Below are 6,000 nucleotides of genomic sequence, written 5' to 3'. Positions count from 1 at the left end.
TGCTCGCTGCAAGGACATTTGGACAAATTAAAATGAACATGAAAAGCGGCGGCAGATAAAGAGCAAATGGCCCCGGTCCTGGCTCTCCGAATCTCTGCCGCTATCCTGGCCACCGCCTCGTCCTTTTTTGCACGTCTGCGGCTATTGACATTAAAATTTGTCATTCGTTTTGTCGCTTCTCTCATTTTTTGTTTGCCACTCGATAAGATTTTGACTCACATTTCAGTGAGTATTTATACTTTGTCTTAAGCTTTGCATAATCCAAGCAAGTTGGTCAAAATATATATGGTGTTGATTTTAGTGTGGTTTATTTAGTTTTTTGTATTTAGTTAAAGACTTGAAAGTCTCTAACAAAATTCAAATGCATATCGCATGCCTTTTTAACAAAACTGAATAAAACTTAAGATAAAAAATAAAAATTCCTAAATCAAAGGGCATCCAAATGTCGTTTGCTTGAAGACCCTGCATGGGCGAGTCCTTTTTAGTTCCTTTGTTATTGGTTTGTTTTGCATTTTCCTTCTTGGAGCAGGTTAGGTTATCCCAACTACTTGAGATTCCCGGCACATGGCCAAAAGCGTTGTCGTTGCCGCAAAATGGCTTAGATAAACAGCTGGGAACATGGCGTCTCTAATCGGGCAAGTGCTCGAAATAATTTCCAACAAATTCGCTGTGAAAAGTTTCTCGATTGATGACCATGTTGGGTCGTTCAACTGCGGAAGCTGTCATTGTTCGTTGGCCGCTTCATTTATATTTGTATTTCATTAAAATTATTGCCCAGCTATGTGGGTGCTGCTGTGCGGCGGCTCTATTGTGTGTGTGTGGAAACTAATTGATTGGCACAGTTTTTGCCGGGGCTTGATCGATTGATTTAATTTATTGTAAAAAGCTGCTGAAATTGATGGAGTTGAGAGGGCGAGGCATGAGCGTATTGCATACAAAAAATGTGGGGCCTTGGGCGTAATGCCATTAAGCCATGACGGAGCGAAAAGACTGGCCTTTGGTGGGGCTCGGGGTTGGGGTGAAAGCTCTGGCCATCGCTCCTGGTAATGTCATCAAAGTGGCTACGAAATGCATAAAGCGGCCAACAACGGCAAACACCCGAAAGACTCAAAAGCGAGCGCGGCTAAGAGCCAAGGCGAAAAAATCGATGAGATTCTAAAGTGGCTTGTGGCCAAGGATGCTGGCGTTTCAATGCGATGGGTTGCGATGAGCTGAACCCAGATGAGATGAGCTGAGATGAGATGAGATGACGATGATGATGATGATGAGTCTGCCCCATTCGCATCAGTATAACCATCACTATAACCATCACCGCTCATTCCAATCGTCTTCTACTTTGCTTTGAGTCTCTTTGTACTTCAAGTGTGCAGCGAAAGGAAGGGACTTCAAATTGCACTTTTCATTTATCAGAAAACCGGAAATAAGTCAAAGTCGACGGGAAGATGCCCTTTGCCGTCCAGAGTCCATCAAATTGAGTTGGCAGCAGGGAGATGAAGGAATATATACACAAGTTTGTAGCGCTTCACTTTCCACTTAACTTTTGGCTATATTATTGTTGCTATTGTTGTTATTCCAATGCACTAATACTGTTTTTCCAGTGCCCCAGCTTGTTATTCATCAATTTTGTGCAGCTGTTTGGCGGAAACGCTGGCTCCTTGCAAATTAGCTGGTGTGCACTGGCAACTGACGTCAAAGTGTGTCAAAAGGGATGCACAAAGGACCAAAAGGAAGTTGTGCTGACAAGTGCAATGGCAAAATAATTTACACAACTTTTGCCATCTCATGCCACGCTGAAATCGCAAAAAAATAGAAGAGGAGGAAGAAGGAGTACGAAGAGGACAAGCAACTTCGAGTTGAAGTTTGAGCGGTGTTCCCACCGGAAGACGCTTTTCAATTTCCGTGACAAACGCGGCGAATGTTTGGCCAAAATCAATTTGGCACACGCACATGCAGGCGGCAGCGGGCCCTACACGCCATCGAGCATTTAAATCCGGCATTATTGAGTTTGCCAATGAATATGTCAACAAAAATGCTGAGCACACGCAGCCAGGACTCGAAAGGAGTGGTACGAAGTGGAGGCTCCTGCCTCCGCCAGACGACAATCAGCTAAATAGAAGAGCTGAAATGCCAAGTCCGCCAAGTCGACCCAACTGGATGACTGACTGGCTGACTGACTGACATGCAGAGCAAATGATGAGGAATGAATGCGAAATGGTAATCAGCATCAGCATCAGCAACGGCAATGAAAATGGGGGAATCCCAATCGCAATCGCACTCGCACTCGCAACGGAAAATGCAAATCGAAATGGGTTGAGCTCGGGCCGAGAACAACTCGCATTCGAATGAAGATGGAAATGAAAATGTGTGGGACCCGCACGTTCTGATTCCGTTGATTTAGCGTCAAAGTCAGCCCTAAGCCGGGACCAAATAAAAGTCAACTCCTCCTCAACGGCTCCTCGCAGTTGTTTAGAAGTTCGCCGGGTCCAGGTCAGAGGATGCACTCAGTGCGAGGGCATTAATCAAACGTATCGAACCATGTGGCCATGTGTGAAATTCTGCAGGCCACTGATTGCAGATAAAGTTTGGGGCAGCGCAAGGGGGCATCCTTTGCAGACAGGACCTTCGCGTACGTGGCGCCCTGAGTTATGCAGTGAAAAATTGTTGAGCGCAAGATGAATGGTGCTTGGTGAGAGGGGGCTGGGCACGAGGGGCAGTAACAGTGGCACGAGAACGTGGTCAGCCAGATAGCCAGGCATTCACCCAACTATTCGGTAATAAGAAGCTCCAAAACGAGTACACAAAGGCGGAGATAAAGATAAACCCAAATGGGTAAGGGAGTGGCTCCTTCTGGCCAAGCAAATATCACGTTGTCTACCCTGTTTTCGCCCACTTTGTGCGCACTTTCCAGTTGTCAAACGCATTGGAAGGGTGGAGCGGGGGCGGTGGCATGGGATTCAGAATGAGCCTGATTGAAGTAACTCTGTCGCTGCAAAATGCTCAGCGCCCCTCTTTAAGTGCCTTCGCATTTTCCGCCAAGCTTTTCATATTTCAACTCCGCTGCAGATTCTGGATTGCCATGATTAATCGAAGTGGCTGCACATCCTGGCTGCTATCCCAAAACACTCGGAGAAAAGTTAGTGTTGAGTTGAAAACGAGCGCGGTAATAAGACATACTTAGAAAGTACTTATTCTAAACATAAAAGGTATGTGTTTGTTTAGGAAACAAAGTTTTAAATATTTTAAATTAATATACAATTTTTTGAAGCAAGTGTCGTGTATTTTGTTCCGGTGCACGTGTTTGTGTCCTGCCCGGCAGCGCAGTTGTCTTTGTCCTGGCGCAACTGGCGTTGCTCTCCTTCGTCTTCTTGGAGGCTCTTGTTCGTCGACGTTGTTGGCAGTTTGTTTTACAGCCGGCAACATAATTACAACAACAGTGCCCGGGACTGTTGTACGCATAATTGTGTGACAACGGCAGCAGAAGCAGTGGCAGTGGCACTGGCAGAAGCCAAAGGATCAGGGGCAGGATCGGCAGCTGGATGCAGCCAGGATATACACACACACATGCGAAAACACACAACCACACGCCTTGGTTTTGATTTTGACACTTTTCAGCAACGCCTCAGCCACCTCTTTATTGCCCCGCAGTGCAAACAAGGCTGTCATAAATGCATTTTATGATTTTAATGAGTTTTCTGTTTATGCTCGCTCCCCTTAACCCCTATGCTGCCATTGTGGGCATTTCGCGCGGCCTTAAACCGAGTTTGCAACGAGCGACGTGCAAACTGCTCAGTTATCGAAATTTAATTAAAGCAACTGATTTCAATAGAAATTTGATTGGGAGGAAACCTGGCCGAAGTCAGAATTTAATTACACTTTGATGCCAGTTCGTCTGGAAGGACATCAATGGGCCAGTCCAGTTCTTGATTGGGAAAACCCCAACTGAAGTGGCAAATTAAAGTGAATTTATGGCAGTTTTGGCCCTTCAGATAGCAGGATGTATGGATATACATATAAGTGCAACCCTTCGTGGCGGAAAGCATTAATCATAACGCAACACCCAATGTTAAGCGAGTGTTATAAAAGTTGGTTGTGTGATAAATGCTGGGGAAACCGCAGAATATCATGTGAATGATTGCACCCATAAATAATGGCCAACTCGCTCACCCTGCCCTGGAATGGTCGTACCTTTTTGGCATAATTTATGCCAACGCACTGTGCTATTTGTTATTTGCATTTAATTAAAAGCAAGTGCAAGTCCAACAACACGCATATGGAGGGCATGAAAAAAAAAGCCGACTGCTATGATTTTTAATTAGAAATCAAATAAAATAATCTCTTAAATCAATGCCCAGCACGAGTGACAACCACAACAATTGCAGCAACTGCCTTGCGGCAGGCAAACAAACACATTGAATTGAAACGCAAACAAACATTAAATTTCTATTTTTTCTACTCCCAGTTTTGATTGTTTGCCCTGGCAAACAATTCAACTGCTGTTGCCGTTTCACCCGCATTTTCCGGGCAAAACAATTACAAAAATGAATCGAATCATGGTGCATCCCACCTGGCCACGCCCATCCGGCCACTTTTATTTGGCACTGCCTGCGTTTTCCCATTTCCTCTTGTTTGTTTGTATATGTATCCCCGAGCCCAAATCCGAATCCAAATCATGTCCGCCGGCCATCGCTCAAGTAAGCCAGCGGGTTGAGGGGATCGAAAATCGGGTGCTTTGGGCCATTTTTTATGCCACCCCGACCTGCGGCCATTCGCCATTTTTTCCCTTAAATTTATGGCTTTTATTCGTTGGCATCGAAGATTAGTTTTTGCCCATCCACAAATCACAAACTTATTAAAAACTTGTTTGGGCAAGGAAATAATATTGTTGATATTTTCGGTTGAGCTCTAATAAAATAAAGTTACATAAAAATGTAACAAAACTAAAAATAAATCGAATGCATTTTGTAACAAAGTGAGAAAGAAATGCAGTTTAGTTAAGCGTTTAGTAGGACTTCGACTTTATCTGCTTGTTAGGCTTAAATATGAAACTAATTGCAAATCTTGGCAAAGTTCGTATCTTAAATATGCTTAAGCCATTTCCGGATACTTGATTGTTCAGCATCCTGTTTATTTATCCTCCTCCCGATCTGCATCGTTTTTGCATTTATAATCTAATCAGGATTAATCGCATCTGCCAATTATCCTGGCCATTCTAATTTGTACTGCAGTGGGAATGGCCTTCCATGGGTTTGCGGATTGAGTGTGTGTACTATGCTCGCATGTGTGAGTGTGTGAAGTAGGAGTTGTGCACTCCCATTTGCGCCACTCAAAGTGGATCAATAAAAACGTATAAATGCGATCAGGAGCAACAGCAAATAATTGGCAATTTAATGCGCATTGTTTGAGTGCACACAAACACTAAGGAGCACGTTACGTAGCCGCACCGTAGACCTTGTCCGTATACGTGTCCGTGTTCATAACCATGTCCGTGTGCGCTCTTTCCGTAATTCAATTATGTTTGTCTTTGGTAAATCAGCAAAATAATTTCGCTTGTTTTGCTGCTTGCAGATTGCCATTTCATTCGGATTTTCATTATGCGTGGTGCGTCACGTGTGCAGAGTTTGTAATTACTGCGCCGGCAGCCATTCAACACATTCATCTTGCACTCCTAATTGCGCATAACATTTTAAATGCCAAAGTTAACGAAATGTTGTTTATTGCTCAGCGCAAACAATACCAGCAGCAGGACAGGACATTTGAAAAGATAGCAGAGATGCAGATATATGGGTATCGCTGGCCATGTGAATGACTACTACTCACTCTGATGTCACATACTATACTGCGGCGATTTAATTGAAATTCAATTTAATTGAATTCAGCAAAATCGGAAATTCATTTGGGCGGCACAAATTAAACACATATGACAGCGGCATAATAAGAAATTGTGATGTCATTTTGGCCCCAGCGAAACGGGTCCGTGTCCGTGTCCTGTGCGGCCGCCAC

This window comes from Drosophila sechellia, chromosome 3L (genome assembly GCF_004382195.2).
Source record: "Drosophila sechellia strain sech25 chromosome 3L, ASM438219v1, whole genome shotgun sequence".
Lineage (NCBI taxonomy): Eukaryota > Metazoa > Arthropoda > Insecta > Diptera > Drosophilidae > Drosophila > Drosophila sechellia.
The sequence above is the reverse complement of the archived record's forward strand: the minus strand, read 5'-3'. Positions refer to the sequence as shown.